We start from the raw sequence: 19,327 nt of genomic DNA, 5'->3' as shown, positions 1-19,327 counted from the left end.
AGAGATTTATAATGAACTTTATTGCCTATAGGTGGCACTGTTTACTTCGTTAGCCTCTTAACGAAAACCAGCAAACTTGCTTGTTCCATTTAGTTGCTGCCTTTTCACTGCAAATGAATATGGAATATGCAGTCATCTATGGTAGCTTGTACACAGAGTTGCTGCTGTGTTGGCCTAATTAAGGACCATTCAGAACAACATAGATCATGGCCCTCATCCAGGATGTGTGAGCACTGTAAGATATTCCCCTCAGGGGATGAAGCCGCTCTGGGAAGAGCAGAAGGTTTCAAGTTCCCTCCCTGACTTCTCCAAGATAGGGCTGAGAGAGATTCCTGCCTGCAACCTTGGAGAAGCCGCTGCCAGTCTGTGAAGACAATACTGAGCTAGATAGACCAATGGTCTGACTCAGTATATGGCAGTTTCCTATGTTCCTAAAGTTAGTCATGTGACTACTTAGTCCCACAGAAAGTAATGGGATTTGTTAGCAAATAACTGGTTCCATTGGTTTCAATGGGATATAGTCCTACTAACTTTAAATGGATGGGGTTTGATACTTTTTATTGAGCCAATGTCTGCATGTGAAACATCATGCAAGCTTTTAAGTTACACTGAACTCTTATCTACATACATGCCAGCCGATTCTCAGTTGTTGAGGAGTAGGTACTTACTACTGCAACTAGTTTCAGGTTGAATTCACATGATTATTTTTGTCATGGTGAGATCACAGTGAAGTGATTCCGTCTATTGCTTTCATGTATTGACTTTTTCTACCAGTGCTCAACATGGTCTCCTATGGTGAAACTGAAATTTAGCATTATCGGATTAAAGCTAAACTTCCTAGAACATGATAAATCTCAGATCTCACCATGTTGGGAACACTTTCAGAAGAATGTTCACCATGTGACAACTGATGCATTTAATTCAGAGGCAGTAATAGTGGCTTTATCAAAATCCATGTTCTATATACAGTTTTTACACTGTGATTTACAGCAGGAATAAACTAGTTATAACAATGAAGGAAGCAAAAATCTTCACTTGGCCTTTGCATTAAGCAAGGCTATATAAACTAAATGTATTTTGGGCACAGTTTTAAAAATTGTCATGGTTCCTCTTAAGATGGAGTGCATCAGAGTACATCTTGCCTTAAAAAGTCATAGCACTGTCATGTAGCAATGTTAGGAGAAATGTACACCCAGACTGGTCTATAATTCACCTACAAAACAGTAAGGTGGAAATAATAAGTAAAATTATTGTTGCAAATAAAAGCTAGGAATGTTAGCCTTTATTCCCAGGTTGCAATTCTAGAGTACAGAATACCTTGTCACATAAGAGTAGGAGGGTTGCCCCTGAACTTCAATTGATACAAACTGCACCAGCTATTCTGCTTTGGTCTTGGGACTAACATGCTCATAAAGCAGATTTTAAGATCTAAATCAATCCTTTGCCTTCATCTGCTGCAACAGTCACCTATCTGTTCCTACCATTACTATTGCTGTTGCATGGATGTCACGAACAAATAAAAATGGTGGATGTCTAGGTAAATATGAGTGACAGAATCACTTTATATAACCATGCTAATTTGAAAAGGATGTCTCACTTTTAATGTGTGAATTATTTCAACAATGAATTGGTTGTTTGTCAGTTTGTTTTTGAAAAACCTAGCTCTTCATAAGGAGAGGGGAGCAGGTCTTGTGGTAGCAAGCATGACTTGTCTCCATAGCTAAGCAAGTTCTGCCCTGATAGCATATGAATGAGAGACTAGAAGTGTGAGCACTGTAAGATATTCCCCTCAGGGGATGGAGCCGCTCTGGGAAGAGGAGAAGGTTCCAAGTTCCTTCCCTCCTTGGCATCTCCAAGATAGGGCTGAGAGAGATTCCTGCCTGCAACCTTGGAGAAGCCACTGCCAGTCTGTGAAGACAATACTGAGCTATAGACCAGGGTTTCTTAACTTTGGGCCCCCAGATGATGTTGGACTACAACTCCCAGAATCCCCAGCCACAAAGGCTATGTCTGGGGATTTTGGGAGTTGTAGTCCAACATCTGGGGGCCCAAGGTTAAGAAACCCTGAGATAGACTGACTCGGTATATGACTCTGTCTGACTCGGTATATGGCAGCTTCCTATGTTCCTATAAGCAAGAGAAAATACAGAAGAAGAACTCCAGCAAGTTGCCTTGGACAAACTTTCCACAGTGTGTAGAGACCATCAAATTTAGTCGTCTGTCTTCTTTTTCTCCTACTAAATTAGATTACTGAGTATTTAAATTGTTTCCCTCTTCTACTGTCTCTTCACTCTGAATATTTCAAGAACAGAGTCCATACAGTTAAGTAGTCTGCCACTTGTACCCTGTCTACAGAGATAATCAGTTAAGGAGATATGATCATTGTGAAGTGTGTGTATGTGAGAGAGAGGGAGGGAGAAAGGGAGGGAGGGAGGGGTAGGTGTATTTTTGTGAGGTGAACCATTGGTCCATACTGTCTATTTTGATTGGCAGCTGCTCTCTGGGATCTCAAGCTGGAGCCTTTCCTATATCAAGAAGGAGGAAAGGTACCACCAAGTTCAGGAGGATGCCAGCATGGCTAACAAGCAGAGTCAGGATTCCTGACTTCCATTTTCTGAAGGAAGTCTTCTTCCCTTTATAGCTTCCCTGACTCAGAAAAGCTATAAAAGGGAAGACGATTTCCTTCAGAAAATACAAGTCCTGCCCAAATGCAGTGAACAGAAAGGAACATAAACTCTGGCAAGGAAGGAAGGAAGGAAGGAAGGAAGGAAGGAAGGAAGGAAGGAAGGAAGGAAGGAAGGAAGGAAGGAAGGATGTTAAGAGAGAGTTTGAGGAGCATATAGCTAGAAGTGTCAAGGGGAATACCAAAAACTTCTTTAAATATATCAGAAGCAGAAAACCTGCCAGGGAGGCTGTTGGATCCTTAACTGATGGGGGCGTGAAAGGGATTATTAAGGAGGATAGGAGAGCTTGTGGAGAAGCTGAATGAGTTCTTTGCATCTGTCTTCATGGCGGAGGATACTGACTATATACCCACTCCAGAGCTGAGCTTCTCATGCTTGGAGGCTGAAAACTGGGCCAATTTGAGGTGACGAGTGGGGCTGTGTTAACCTCTCTTGAAAAACTAAAAATTAAATCGCCAGATGGCATCCACCTAAGTGTTCTGAAGGAACTCACATGTGAAATAGCTGATTTCCTAGCAAAAATATGAAACTTGTCCCTACAATGTAATAAAATAAATAAATTAATTAAATTAAATAATCAGGCTCCATACCAGAGGACTGCTAATGCAACTCCAATTTTTAAAAAGGGATCCGGGGGATCTGGGCTGGTTAGTTTAACTTCTGTGCTGGGTAAATTGATGGAAAACATATTTAAGGACAAAATTGTTGAACACATAAAAGAATAGGCCTTGCTGAAGGAGAAGGAGAGCTAGTCTTGTGGTAGCAAGCATTAATTGCTCCCTTTGCTAAGCAGAGTCTGCCCTGGTTTGCATTTGAATGGGAGATGTGCGAGTACTATATTATTATTTCATTTATATCCCACTCTTCCTCCAAGGAGCCCAGAGTGGTGTACTACGTATTTAAGTTTCTCTTTCACAATAGCCTTGTGAAGTAGGCTAGGCTGAGAGAGAAGTGACCAGCCCAGAGTCACCCAGCTAGTATCATGGCTGAATGGGGATTTGAACTAGGGTCTCCCCGGTCCTAGTCCAGCACTCTAACCACTACACCACACTGGCTAAGATATTCCCTTCAGGGGATGGGGCTGCTCTGGGAAGAGCACCTGCATGCTTGCATGCAGAAGGTTCCAAGTTCCATCCAGGAGTGTACCAAGGTTGGGGTGGGCTTGGAGATGAGATTTTATAATGGGCCCCCAGTTTTGCACCTGTGTGAATGCTTGTGCACATCAGAAGGGGCAATCTCCCAGTATGGAATAAATGAATAAACATTTTTAAACAGTATGATTAATCTGAGGCCTGCATGGGTGCCAACTACCACACAGCCCCAAAGCAATTGGTCAAAGGGATGATTTTTAATTATTTTTAAAAGCTTTAAAAAGTTTTATTATTTCTCCCATAGGGAATAATGAGGATTAGATTCTTTGGTGTCACATAGATTCTACATAATGAATCCCTATGTAGAATCTATGTGACATCAAAGAATCCAACATATGTGGATTCTCTGGTGTTGGATTCTCTGATGGGTGTTGGATTCTCTGATGGCCGTTTGCTTTCCCCTTGCTAAAAGAGTCATCGCTTCTTTGCTCAGTTAGTTAGCAGGGGGCTAACTGAAGCACAGACTTCTTCAAGCAAGGAGAAGTTTAATTGCTCTTCTGAGAGTTATATGAACAGTTTGCATATAAGTAAAGTATTTTGAAGTGAGGAAAACATGTCTACTTGAACATGTTATGACAGTTATTTCTTTTGAAAACAAAGAAAAACCCCAACATTCTAATTAGTATGTTTTTACAAATTCATCTCTGAATCAGTATAGAAAATCCACCGCTAGATGGACAAAGGCTAGATGAATGAAGGGTCAGACTCCATATGTTTATGTAATTAGCATCCTCGATTCAACAATAGGCAGCCAGTCAGATACGTCTAGAAGCTTGCAGATCGGGGCAGGAAGGCAAGAGACTTCTCCCCTCTGTTGCGCCTAACATATTCAGAGCCTCCATGGTCAGGGGCAGTCAAGGCAGTCAATCCTTGACTACCCCTCTCCCACAATTGCCAAATGCTGTTAGTGAAGAGATGCAGCGTTTGGACCCACAAAACCTAAAGACAATTCTAAATATACATATATGTGGGTATTTTACTATCTATGCCATTTATATTCTGCCCTTCCTCCAAGGAGTTCAGGGCTCCTTGAATCCCACCCCCCAATGCTGGGATTCCCTCCCCTGTTTATTCTGACAACAATCCTGTGAGGCAGGTTAGGGTGAGAGAGAGAGTATCTGGCCTAAGGTTACCCAGTGAGCTTCATGGCTGAGCAGGGAGAGACCTGAAGCCAGATCTTCCCAATCCTAACCCAGCACTCTAACCACTACATCACACTGCCTGTCAAGAGTTGGTTCACTTACCTTGGAGCAAGTCCAATTGAGTATAATGGGGCTTACTTCCGAGCAGACATGAATAAGATGCTCATGATACTACGGGAAAGGGAAAACCCTGCAGTATCAAAGCTGGGCTGCTCACCTCCATTTCTGCCCTTAAAGAGATTTCAGCTTTCAGCTTTCTCTCCCCCCACCCAAACAAACAAACAAACAAACACACACACACACACACACCCAAAGTGTAACGAATTACACCCTCATATATCCTTCCAGAATGGGTGTCTCTCCCTTCACTGCAGTGCACTCCAGGCAGAAGCAACTCGGTTTTCTCTCTCCCTTGCTGAAGCCCCTCCCCAATCACCTTCACAGTCCCCAACCCCAAGCAGAGGCAGCCCACAATGGCCTTTTACGTCCTTGCTCACCCCTCCCCCGCGCCCCCCACATAGCAGTACCTTCCTACCCATTGGGGCCAGCCATGGTCAATCAAGCAAGGGGAAGCCAAGGAAATAAATAAAGAATGAAACCTCTTACAGGGGTGCCACCAAGGCAGGGGATCACTGTTCTCTCTAAGGCATGTGCATGTGTGCATGCTCACCAGTTTTTGTGTGTCTCCTCAGTTAATTCTAGATCGTGCTCAGGTTGAATCAGGAAGGCCCCACTCTGAATGCACACTGCCTTGATACTGCTGCCCAGAACAAAACTTGTTCCACACACTAATGAAAACAATTAAAGAGAACACTGGAGGGAAGGGAAGGAAACAACATTGCATGTTGTTGGAGGGATGCTGGGAGCAGAGCGGAGACAGAGCTCAGCCCTCCGTTTGTGCAGGGGCTGCTAGGGACCAAGGGTGGTTGCTGTGTGCAGGCTGCTCTTCACTCCTACGGTGGCTCCTCCCTCCCACCTTCCCTCACTGCCTCCGCACTTATCTCACAGCTCACACAGCTACAGCAGGCTCGGCTGCTCCTCCGTCTCCTCTCATGGTGGGCTCCCAGTCTCTCTCTCTGACTCTGAGGGCGGGATCATGATGACAGTGGGCAGCGATGGGCGTGGGAGACTTGCAGCCACAAGGCGCCCCTAGAGTGATTGAGTGTGCCCTTGCCTGGTGGTGTTTTGGCCCCTGAGCCGGCCCTGTTGGGGGCTCCTCAGAGGCTGTGGGCCAGGAGACGTTTGTCTGTCTTTGCCTTATTGCCCTGGTTCCCTCCCTGGCATCTCCAAGATAGGGCTGAGAAAGACTCCTGTCTGCAACCTTATAGAAGCCACTGCCAGTCTGTGTAGACAATGCTGCGCTAGATGGACCAATGGTCTGACTCGGGATAAGGCTACTTTCTATGTTCCTAACCATCATGGCTTCTGCAAGGGAAAGACTTGTCTTACTCGCTTTTTGGAGTTCTTTGAGAGTATCAACAGGCATGTGGATAAAGGTCATCTGGTTGACATAGTCTGCTTGGACTTCCAAAAATCTTTTGACAAAGTTCCCCAGCAAAGGCTCTTGAGTAAACTTAGCAGTCATGGGATAAGGGGACAGGTTCATGTGTGGATTGGTAACTAGTTGAAGAACAGGAAACAGGGTGGGAATAAATGGATAGTTTTCACAGTGGAGGTTAGAAAGTGGGATCCCTCAGGGATCTGTACTGGGACCAGTGCTCTTTGACTTGTTCATAAATAATCTAGAAGTTGGGGTATGTAGCAAAGTGGCCAAATGTGCAGATGACATTAAACTATTTAGTGTAGTGAAATCCAAAAGAGATTGTGAGGCACTCCAAAAGGCTCTCTCCAAACTGAGTGAGTGGGTGAAAAAATGGCAAATGTGGTTCAATGTAAGCAAGGGTAAAGTGATGCATATTGGGGCAAAAAAACCCAACTTCACATATACACTGATAGGGTCTTAGCTGTCTGTGACTGGCCATGAGAGAGATCTTGGGGTCAGGGGCATAGCAAGGTTGGAGTGGGCCCAGAGAAAAGGTTTTAAAAGCCCCCCCTCACTGAAGCTCAGCTCATGAAGTAAAGAAATCTTAAATGAAGCATAGTTTTATACACACACACAAACACCTCCTATGTGCCACAATAGAAAATCATTCGGAGGATGAATACAAGTGAAGGAAGCCCGGGCGGGTGTGCGGCTGGAGGAGTCAGTCATGTGACTTGCCTCTGGGGGCCTCCCAAAGCAGTGGGCCCCCAGACAACTGTCTCCCCTTGCCCTATTATAGTTACACCTCTGCTTGGGGTCGTGGTGGACAACTCGTTGAAGGTGTCAACTCAGTGCATGGCAGATGTGAAAAAGACAAATTCTGTGCTAGGGATCATTAGAAAGGGGATTGAAAATAAAAATGCAAATATAATGCCCTTATACAAATATATGGTGTGGCCACATTTGGAGTATTACGTACAATTCTAGTCACCATATCTTAAGAAGGACACTGTAAAACTAGAAAAGATGCAGAAGAGGGCAACCAAGATGCTCAGGAGCCTGGAGCACTTCCTTAAGAGGCAAGACCACAGCATCTGGGGCTTTTTAGTTTGGAAAAGAGGCAGCTACGGCTAGATATGATAGAGGTGTATAAAATTATTCACGGGGTGGAGAGAGTGGACAGAGATAAATTTTTCTTCCTCTTTCACAACACTGGAACCAGGGGTCATCCATGAAACTGAAGGCCAGGAAATTTAGGACTGACAAAGGAAGAAGCACTTTTTCAAGCAGCACATAATTACTCTATGGAATTCTCTGCCATGGGATGTGGTGATGGCCACTAGCATGGATGGCTTTAAAAGAGGCTTAGACAAATTCATGGATGACAATGGCTACTAGTCTGGTAGCTACAGGCAACCTTCAGCCTCAGAGGCAAGATGCCTCTAAATACCAGTTGCAGGGGAGCAACAGCAGGAGAGAGGGCATGCCCTCACCTCTTGACTGTGGGCTTCTCAGAGATATCTGGTGGGCCACTGTGTGAAACAGGATGCTGGACTAGATGGGCCTTGGGCCTGATCCAGCAGGCCTGTTGTCTCCTGCTACCCAATCCTTTAACTGGAGATGCCAGGAATTGAACCAGGGACCTGAAGGTTGTCTTTTGCTAATGACCTACAGCTGCTTCTCAAAGATGAAATTGGCATTTTCATTATAATGCAATATGTGTCTGCCCACTAGCTCAATCTTTTAATGTAACAACAAATGAGGTAATGAGTGAGGATTTATTATATAAAGCAATCTATTTTTTCTGACTAATTTCTGTTGGAGAAAGTCTGTAGAAGCTTTGCTTATTTTGACTTCAGGGGAACAATGCTGACTGAAAGGGGCAAAGTAACTCACTCAGGATGCAGACTTCTGGAATTCAGTGTTTGCCCAGGCAGGAAATGCAGTTATACGGAGGGATGTGAAAATAAAGAGAGTAGTCTTTAAAAAATATTTTTTCTTGGCATAATGAAATTCAAGAGCATTAATCTCAAATATAGGCTTTCCCCAGGTAAACATTTACTCATTCTAAGCTGACAGAGGATCTTTCTGCTCTCTGACCTGGTCAGCGTATCCTCTATATGATATTTTAGGAAACTGGAAATATTGACATTGAAGTTCCCTTAGCAGTGGTGTTCAGCAGCATCTTATTGACTCTTTGACAATAATCTCCTATATACACCATGACAAGGAAACTAGAGACAATCCACCAGAGAGTTAGGCACAGTTCTGAAAGCACAAGTGAGCCCCAGTGATGAAGTGTCAGGGGAAAGTGAAAAAAGAGCTAGGCAAGTGAAGTGGAAGTGGCTATGGAAAGTTCAGCATCAGAGTGAAGGGGTCAAGGCACTGACGTCCCTTCCTCCTACTACTGTAAGCTCATGAACAAACTTCTCGCCTCACAGAAACTAAAATTAAATTCATAGTTTTTAAAATAATAATAAAACTTCTACATTCAAAACCAGTTATGATGAAGCCAGAAGGACAGCAGCCATGTGGAGATTATCTAGCATTTTGTACTGAATGTAACATGCAAGACTACTCGCCTACTGGGCAGGTTCGTCCCCCTGAGGCTGGGACAGAAGACCTGGAGAAGCTGGAAGACCCTGAGAGGTGCTTTAACAAGGCTTTCAAGGACGTAGTAGAGGGGTCCTCATCCGTTCTGCTGTCACAGAAATGGGTATTTCAGGATAGGAGGGTATTGGCCCATGAGAGATCAGTTCATCTAGTGATGAACTGATATCCTCTTATGCGGAGTATACATTTCTGGGTGTAAGACATGAGGGGTGTTTTGGCTGTAGAAGAACTGAGAAGCAGCAATATAGAGATGGGTGATGAGTAAGTTTATCAAGTGGTGGTTTGCCTGCATAGTATCAACAATTAGGTTGCTAGGGTTCATGCTTCTTCATGAACCTGCCACCTATTAAGATAATCAGGGAGTTCTGGTTGTGGTTGCCACTGGCTCGGTTGGTGGCAACTCAAAACCGGGCCTTTTCTAGGGCTGCCCTGGGACCTTGGAACATGCTTCTGAACAAAATTAGAGACTCCCTTTCTCTGGATGTTTTAAAAAAGACCTGAAAACATACCTGTTTAAATAGGCTTCTAATTTATAGTTTAAAATGTTTAAGTTTTAGAGTTTTTAATCTATATTTTAAATTCTTTTAATGTTTTAATTGCTGTATTTTTCCATTGTGAACCACCTAGAGACTTGCATGTGAGGCAGTATGGAAATGTGCTTAAACAAACAAATAATAGGTAGGGACCTGTTCCATATGCAAGCCTAGCTAGACAGATAAGCTTCAGGGCCTCAGTGCATGGATCAGGGCCAGCCTTAGGGGTTGGCAAGCTGGGCTGTCATCCAGGTGCCTACCTGAATTGGATATCAAGCTGAGTTTGCATATGCCACACAATCTTGCAACACTGATATGTTGCACCCAACCATGGAGGGCGGTGCTGCTGCTGAACACCCTTCTTGCCCAGTGTGCTATTTATCCTAGGTCCCATCCTGGGATGGATGAAACAGCGGCATTGGAAGGAAGGGTTTTGATTTGATTTGTCAGACACTGGGAATCTGCAGAAGTTGCCTCAAGTTCTCTTTGAATCACAACAGAATCCCACTGTGGGTGTTTGGTCCTTAAGAGTGGCAAGGTCACACAGCAGCATTTGAACTACTGTGCGGGGGGGAGCCAATAAGAATGCCACTCTATTCTGCACTAAACAAACTGCATTTGGAAGACTGTGTCCAGTTCCAGGCACCACATGTTATGAATAAAATAAACTGGATGAGCTGTTAACCCAGAATGGGCTCAGAAGAGGGAAACAAGGATCGTGAGGGGCTTGGAAACCAAGTACTGTGAAGAAATCGTTAAAAGGACCTAGGCCTCCTGGGGAAGAGAAAACTAAAGGGAGATATGATCAACATCTACACTTCAAACATATGAAGGGCTGTCGCACAGAAGGAGTTGACTTGTTCTCTGCCGCACTGAGGAAAGGACTAGAACCCAAATTGCAAAGAAGCAGATTCAGGTGATACATCAGGGCGCTTTCCAGATTAGACCCTAAAACAGGGTCAGGACGTAGCTCTGAAGTGTGCTTCCACACTTCCTTTGTTGTGACACTGCAGTCCTGATGCTAACCATAGGGTGCCGTTCATATGTTGGATGCCTTGCTTCAAATTTAATCACTGCAATTTAGTGCTATGACGTTGTTTATCCGGAGTACAAAAGGTGTCATTTTTCCAGGTTGTTAGTTTTCATGAGACTGCTCCCCCTGCAGGTTTTACGTTTTGGCTGTGATTTGCCTGAACAAGGCACTTAGCTGCTTTTAAGCAGCTAATCTGAAAAGTGCTCAGGAGGAATTTCCTAACTGGATGGTTTGACAGTGGAAGAACTATATTTTTTGTACAGTGCCGGACTCTCCTCTAGAGGTTTTCAAACAGAGGTAGGTTGGCCATCTGAAAGGGATGTAGCCATGACCTGCACTGAGCAGGGGATTGTACTAGAAGACCTCCCAGGTCCCTTCCCGCTCCAAAATTCAGTAATTCCATCAAATCTATAGAAAGGCTAGGGAAGGGCATATTGAGGATTGTGTGTGTCACACTGTATGTCAATGAGTCCAATGAAGTATGGGGGGGGGAACCCCACAGAATCACTATGGGTGAAAATATGAGGCCTGAAAAGAAACTTAGTTCTGAGGAGATACTATCACCTACTAGTTAGGTAGCTGCTAGTCTGGTGGCTGTGGGCCACCTCCAGCCTCAGAGGCACAATGCCTTTCAATACCAGTTGCAGGGGAGCAATAGCAGGATAGAGGGCATGCATAGACCTCTTGCCTATGGGCTCCCTAGAGCAGGGCTGCTCAACTCCCCCCACCTACACACAGATGTTGGCCTACAACTCCCATAATCTCTAGTTATTGGCCACTGTGGCTGGGGATTATGGGATTTGTAGTTCAAAACCAGATGGCGGGCCTAAATTGAGCAGGCCTGCCCCAGAGGCATCTGGTGGGCCATGGTGTGAAACAGGATGCTGGACTAGATAAGCCCTGGGCCTGATCCAGCAGGGCTGTTCTTATGTTCTTATATTATCTCCTGATCAAAATTCTGAGGGTGAACTTCAGATGGAGAAAGAAATCAAAGAAGCCACCAGAGGTGAAAATGTTTGCAATAATGGGTGATTTAAATTACTCCCATGTTGACTGAAGCGCAGATAAAATGTAAACCAGACATTAGGAAACATCCAAACAAACAAGTTGAAAAGAATCCCAGCATGATTAATAAGAAAAGTCAAAGGTGTTATACAAGACAAGAAGACTTCCTTTCCAGAGTGGAAGTTGCTCCAATGATGAAAATAATAAAAGAGCACATAGTCTGGGGTGGGGTGGAAGGAAAGCTGGCAATAAGGAAGAATGAAAAAAAGAACTTGAGGAGGACATTGCTATGAACATTATGACAATAAAAATATATTTAAATAACCCAGAAGAAGAAAATAAGCCATGGAGGTAGGGTCGCCAACACTGCGTTGGCTGAAATCAGGACGGGGACTCTGAGGGGGGCAGGGGGCATGGCCACCTATGAATGGAGATGGTCTTTTTAAAAACGTTTAAAGCTGCCGCTGAGCGGCAGCTAAGCAGGATGGCAGTGAGAGTTCTCCTGCCTCCCTGCCTGCCTATGGGAGTGGCTGCTCTCTGGGGCAGGACTCACTGGGGCAGTTGCACTGGTGATAGGCGTGCTGCAGCTAAACGAATGGCACTCACACATTCATGGCCACTGACTGACTGGAGGGACGGACATGCGCAGAAGCCTGAAACAGGCCCGTCTGCCTCATTTGGAGGAAGGCGGGACCGAGGAAGGGACTCTTTCGCTGTCTTATCTCCGACTCCGTTCCTCCCCCCTGCAGTCAGTCAGTGGCCATGAGTGCTTGAGTGGCTTTTGTTTAGCTGCAGCATGCCTGTCTCACCAGTGTGCCCACCCCAGCAAGCCCTGCCCCAGAAAGCAGCCACTCCCATAGTTTCGGGGAGGCGGGAGAGCTCTCGCTGCCGTCCCTCTCCACCGCTGCTCAGCGGCAGCTTTAAACTTTTTTTTTTAAAAAAAGACAATCCACTCAGGGGCGGCTTTAAAAGTTTTTTTAATTTAAAAAATAAGGTAAAAAAGCAGGAGAAATTGTGTCATTTCCCTGCAGAAAGTAGGGACATCCCAAACAGTGTGGGACAGTTGGCAACCCTATATGGGGGCTTCACACACAGGGCTTTTACCCTGAATCTTCTTCAGGAGAGAGTGTGCATGTTCACACACCAGCCAAACTTACCCCAAAGTCCCTTCGAGATCCTTGGACCCACTCCACACACAAGTCGGGGTTTATCTTGCAAATTCTAGCTTATCTCGAGGAATTTCCAGGTTTTTAAAATGCTGGTTTAAAGCTACTTTTTCTGGAAACTCTGGAGCAAATAAGGAGAGGCAATCATTAGCATGAAAAGAGGGATACTGTCTTTGAAATGCAGATGTAGCTCTTTAGTAATCCCCCCCCCCCCCCGCACTGGCTAGAAGGAAAACACGGAGGCATGCCATGTGAATTTGTAAAAACAAAAACTGAGAGCAGAGGGGAGGGGCTGCTTTTCTCAATGCCACGAGTGTGATTTGAAGTGGCTTCACTCAACATTTACCCCACATCATGAAGCCATGTGTGAATAACTCCATGGAGGTGATGTTTGTGGGAAAGCAAACATCCCATTATTGGGGATTGATTGGGGAAATAAGTGGGGAAATCTTTATTGATGGTATAAATAATCTAGGGAAGGGAGGAAAGACACATATGGAGACATCTAAAGAGTGGGAGAATCTAACTCCCTTGTTTCTGATCATCCTGAATGTGCTTGTATGCCCCATTTAGTTTAATAAGAATGCTAAAGTTCTCCCATTGAAGTGGTAGTATTTTAAAGGGTTAATTTGGTTGGTTCCTCACCACATTTTGTGACATACATATTTACTAATATACAGTATGGGGTTACTAATTAACATGCTGAAGTGATTCTGTGTATAACTCCTAAAATACAGAACTTCATTGGCTAGCTGGGTATTTTATATCAAGTTACCCCCAGAGCTTAATTTGTACCAGAACTGAGCCCTGACACTGTTTTCAGTAGGCTCATACATTTCAATTCGGGTACAAAACGTTTTGTGCCCGAAAATGGCAATTTCAGAGGTTTTGTAACCAAAACAAAATCAAGAATTGAAAAACAGAGTTTTTTGTTTACAAATCGAAAAGACTGTGTTTCGGACAGAATGCTTTGTTCTTCAGAAGAGCATTGCAATTCAAATTGACTTCTCTGACTCTCTCCGCTCCAGCTGAGGCAATGAGTGATTAGCAGAACATAAGATATGCAAAAAGCTGTTGAGATGTGTTAAGTATGTGTTGCATTCAGTGTGACTGAAATGCAAACTGACCTTGCAAAGGGATTTGGAAGGCAGCATTTTGAGACAGATATACTCAGATATCTTTGGGAGCTCAATGCAATTCCAAAGCTCTTGCTAAAAGCTATGATATAAATTGTGTGGAGAAGCTTTTCCAGAAGCTGGTTAGGAAAGTTCTGAAATTACACAGGTGTTTATTTCCAAAGGTTTAGAAAGAATCTCTTGACTTGTTCAGGGGTCTTTTGAAGAGCTATTTTGTTTCTCTTCTGATTTTTATGAGTTATAGTGGTGTCTAAGTTTTGTTGCCCAAGTTGAGCAGTCTAATGTAATTTAGGCCACAATGTAATTTGGTGGGACATGATGTCTATGCCAGTGGTTCACAACTTTTGCCATTGCAGGGACAGGTCATCCACATGGGACTACAGGAGACAAAAGGAGGGGAGTGGGGAATACCCCTGTCAATCTATTGACATCCCAAGGAATCTTAGTTGCTTCTCTCTTTCTTGTAACCATGATCCATGGTTTTGCACTTTCTTAAATGCAGTGGCGATAAATCGCAACAATTCTGAACAGTAGGCTGATTTGTTTGGGCTATGGCTCACTCCACTTCAGTTAAATTAACATTTGAAGCTGTTCCATAGTACCAAGGCAGTTTTGTTTTATTTTTATTTATTTATTTACATTTTATATCCTGCTCTTCCTCCAAGGAGCCCAGAGTGGTGTACTACATACTTAGGTTTCTCCTCACAATAACCCTGTGAAGTAGGTTAGGCTGAGAGAAGTGACTGGCCCAGAGTCACCCAGCTAGTATCATGGCTGAATGGGGATTTGAACTCAGGTCTCCCCGGTCCTAGTCCAGCACTCTAACCACTAAACCATGCTGGCTCATTGGTCTATCTTGCTATCTCAAATGACCTGTGGTCACTGTTCCATGGGGAGGGAGTGTTTTTATTGAAAGATTGCTTGAATCCACAAATGGGTTGTGCTGCTGTGCTAGTGCCACAGGGACAGGCTCACGCCTGCTGCAAAATTCTCAAGTAACTGTGCCAAAAAATCAAGTGTCATTGTTGTTCATCATTCTCTTCACTCTTTCAACTTGTTTATGTGGGGCTTCTGGGGCAAAACAGTAGGTTGGGTGGCAGTGCCCCAAGGGTGGTGCACCCAGATTAGAAATAGGGCAAAGGGCTAATTTCTTGGGAAATTTTTGAGGGTTATGCATCTTTAAGATTTCCCCCCATAGGGAATAATGGAGGTTTCAGCAGCCCCATAACTCCACCTGGGGAGCACTGGGATGGCCCGAAGCGAGTGGTGGTGTAGTGCACAGAGGCTGCCAACCACCCCCCTGGGATTGCTAACCCATTGGGGTACTGGGCTTTGTTGTTTCTGAGGTGTTGAGTTTAGATTCTCTAGTAGCAAATGAGATTTTTAATGAAAAACCATGAATCCACTTTCATATGCTACTAGAGAATCTACTCTCAGAACACTTCTAGAACAACAAAACCCTGTACTTCATGGGTTGGCAACCCATGTGGGTGGTTGGCACCCTATGTGTACTACACCTCCACTTGCTCTGGGCCTCCCCAGTGCCCCTCAAGTGGAGTTATGGGACTGCAGAAACCTCCATTATACCCTACGAGGAAAATCTGAAAGATGCGTAACTTCATTAATTCTTTAAAAATCAGCCCTTTGCCAAATTCCTCTGAAAAAAATTGTAGTAGCTTCCTTGCACCAACTGGGCACTACCACCAACCACACTCCACTCTGGGCCACCCCTTCCCCCGCTCCCCAGCGTGAAGCTATAGTTTTCCTGAAACTTCCATCATACCCTATGGGGGAAATCTGAAAGAAACACAAACTTCAAAAATTCGCCATAAATCAGCAGTTTGCCCAATTCCTTTGAAATTTTTGTGGTAGCTTCCAGTCACTGGGCACTATAACCCCCACCACTCTTTTGATCATGTGACCCATTTTTAATCTGAATTAATTCAGATTCAGATTTGGATTAATTCAGATACAAAACAAAACTGGAGTAATTTGGAAGGCTTAATTTTTGACAAAATAACAAAATGGGGTTGATTTGGATTTGTTACAAATCGAAAAAGAAAAAATACAAAACGCACAACCCTAGTTTTCAGACTGAAGCCTGGAGTATGGGAAATAATAGTTGCCTGTGTAGAATGCCCATCACTGAATTCTGGAATATGTGACATAATATGAGGATGCGAAGAGTGCCTTTCCCATTCTCACCATTGAATAAGCACACCCTGAGTGTGAGCTCCAACATATCTTGGAAATTAAGCACAGTTTGCTCTGTAACTTCACAAGCATGTGTGCGTTCCTGATCTGCCTGCTTTTGACTCTGATGCGGTCGATGTCTTCGCTACCGAGCGATGTGATTCTGCCTTAAGGGATGTCCTTAAAATCCAGGCTGCCTGACAAGCCTGACTGCTTTATTACTTCACAGGCAAATTCTCCCTTGGTCTAGTTCTGTTCACACTTTAATTTTACATTGGTTTTAACAGTTGGCTTTGGTGAAGTTACTCCCTATTGTCACAGATGTGTGAGCCTGCTGGAAAAAGAGAGAAAAAGAGCAACATTGTTCTCAGAGGGCTTGGCATCATAACCTTTCCACCAATAGGAAATATTTTTAACTAGTCATAATCTTATACACTAACTATGTTATCCATGATTTTTTAATGGTTTTATGTACCTTATGCTATTAGTATATCTTATTGTTATGAAGGAATATACTAAAAATTTATGCATTTTTCTATAGAGGCCAGACACATCACATGGTATGCTTGGTTCTCAGCATTTCCAGTGAACCTTGAAGGAGCACCCATGGTTTTCAATGGGCATTCTTGTAATTCATCCCAGTTATTAATTGCTTGGGGCTTCCCCCCACTTTTTGGGAACATAAAGAATGGGCACCCCATTCAGTGCCAGTGCAAACACCTTTTTCCACAGCAGGCTGACTTGCACAACTAACTCCTTGCAGCTGGGCAGGCTGGGAAGCCTGCCTGAGTCGGAGTGTTTTCTTACCAAAACCTCCACACAGAAATACAACCAGCTGGGCAAAAGAAGAGAAAGGGGGTGGTTGGGGCTGAAGAAAAGAAAAACTCACTGGGCAACAGAAGGGAAAGGGGATGGATGAAGTGGGGAAGGGGTGAAAAGAAAAGCTCACAGGGCAGGAACAGTCGGTCAGCAAGGGCAAGAAAGGAGCAAAACAAGCAAACAAATGCACTTGCTAAGATAGAAAATTTACAGGTTAATCAGAAAAACCCACAAACCACCATTTTCTCTGAGAACAGGGAGCTTGCCTCAACCCCTCCTTCCTCTTGCAGCAGCCTCCTGTCTTCCATGATTGGCCAGAAAAAGGTGCCAGTCATGTCATCCTGTCTTCTGATTGTTTGGGGGCTACCCTAAGTATCAACCCACCCCACCAAAGGAAATAAATAAATAAATAGCTATATAATATGTACAGGCTATGGCAATCAGCCTGTGCATTTATTTTTTACCTCCCCCTGCCCCTTTTGCAGAGGAAGGAAATCGTGGCTCTCAGCCTGTGTATTATTTTAACTCGGCTGGGTGGCCGGCCAATGCTTAGGGGAGCCCGTAAACAGTCAGAAGACAGGATATCTTGACTGGCACCTGTTCTGGCCAATCATGGAAGAGAGGAGGCTACCGCAGCAAGGAGGAGAAGCTGAGGCAAGCTCTCTTCTCTTCAGAGAAAATTTCTCTCTCTCTCCTGATTAAGTTGTAAGTTTCCTTTCTTAACAGGGGCATTTGTTTGTTGGGGGGACCCCCCCCCAGCTTGCAAATCTGAAGTTTTCTAATGAGAGCAGGGGTGCAGCCATAATTAAATGGATGGGTTCAAAGAACCTGGGCCCCCAAGCTCCAGAGGGCCCCCCCCAGCTCCACCCTTCCCTATTTTCTTCATTATCTCCCTCACTCCAACGGGCCTCTGGGGAAAGGGGTGAACACGGCCCCCTCTCCCCTAGCAATGCTCATGACTGAAAGGCAAAGCTTCCTGAGCTCATAGGACTCCTTCTCTGTTTGCATATGTGGAGCAAACCTGCTGGACTACACTCACAACTTTGCCACCTGATTCATCATGTCACCCATTTTGTTAGAGTAACAATGGTAACAATTTATTATTTAAGTTTGATTATTTATTTTTTTAAGCTCTGTGTTGGTTTTCAATGCAAGCCCTTAAAGAGGCTCACAACAGAGGAAATAATCAAAACCAGAACAAATACTGTACACGAAAACTCCACAAACTAGTATAACATACAACAAATATTCTTGAGCGTCTGTCAGCAAAATTACTTGTGTTTTCCTTTACTTGCTGTTTCTGGTGTGACTTTGATGTGTGGATACATGTTAGGATTTTAATGGGGCAACTGAGCCCAAATATATCTCAGAAAAAAGTATCTAAAAATGCAGGTGTGCAAATTTGTTTTGTAAAATTGAGGAGCCAGTCATGTTTGTAGGAAATCAAGAACTTGAGTGTGCCTTTGAGTGGAAGGCAGATGGATGCATTCTGTAGGGATAGTATCAGATATTCTAATTTCCTGATCCAGAATATGGATTTGTATGTTGCTTGTAAAATGTGGCTAAGCTACAAATCAGTCACCATTTTCTCTTGGAGACTGGAATGGTTTATCTGGCTGGCTGCTGTGCATGTACAGTCCTGTGTTCAGTAGACCTCCTGTTCCAAGCTTTGGTAGGTCCATGGTGCACAAGGTATTCATGGTTCTTTCTCTTGTTGAAATGCATGTGAGCTTTTTGAAATCGTTGTTTAATTTACAGAAGAAGATTGTTTCTGTCTTGCATAGTTAAAGTAATCACTTGTGTGCCACCATTGCTTGCTTGAAATCCTTATATCTAGAAAATACATGTGAAGTGGAGAAATTTGTAGTTGACACTAAACAATTTAGGATAGTGAAATCCACAACAGATTGTGAGGAGCTCCAAAAGGATCCCTCCAAACTGGGCGAGTGAGCGACAAGATGCCAAATGCGGTTCAATGTAAGCAAGTGTAAAGTGATGCATATTGGGGCAAAATGCTCCAACTTAACATGTACATTGATGGGGTCTAAGCTGTCAGTGACTGACCACAAGAGAGATCTTGGAGTTGATCTTGGGCAGCTAGTTGAAAGTGTTGTCACAATGTGTGGCAGCTGTGAAAAAGGCAAATTCCACGCTATGGATCATTAGGAAGAGGATTGCAAATAGAACTGCTAATTTTATAAGGCCTTTATACAAATCTATGGTGTGGCCACATTTTGAATACTGTGTACAGTTCTGACAACTAAATCTTAAGAAGGACATTGTAGAACTAGAAAAGGTGCAGAAGAGGGCAACCAAGGTGGTCAGGGGCTTAGAGCACCTTCCTTATGGAACAAGGCTGCAGCATATGG

General features: G+C 44.0%; 1 long non-coding RNA gene across 1 annotated transcript in view; it reads right to left on the bottom strand.

The window, feature by feature from the left end:
- LOC128327937 (uncharacterized) overlaps nucleotides 1-16,574 on the bottom strand; it is a 34,487-nt gene extending 17,913 nt beyond the window's left edge. The window contains exons 1-2 of the long non-coding RNA XR_008308908.1: nucleotides 16,152-16,574; nucleotides 12,802-12,931 (exon numbers count right to left, since the gene is read on the bottom strand). This is a non-coding gene — a long non-coding RNA (uncharacterized LOC128327937). The remainder of the gene's footprint in view (nucleotides 1-12,801; nucleotides 12,932-16,151) is intronic.
- Between the last annotated feature and the right edge of the window lie 2,753 nt (nucleotides 16,575-19,327).

Source organism: Hemicordylus capensis, chromosome 1 (genome assembly GCF_027244095.1).
Source record: "Hemicordylus capensis ecotype Gifberg chromosome 1, rHemCap1.1.pri, whole genome shotgun sequence".
In the NCBI taxonomy this organism is placed as follows: domain Eukaryota; kingdom Metazoa; phylum Chordata; class Lepidosauria; order Squamata; family Cordylidae; genus Hemicordylus; species Hemicordylus capensis.
The sequence above is the reverse complement of the archived record's forward strand: the minus strand, read 5'-3'. Positions and strand labels throughout refer to the sequence as shown.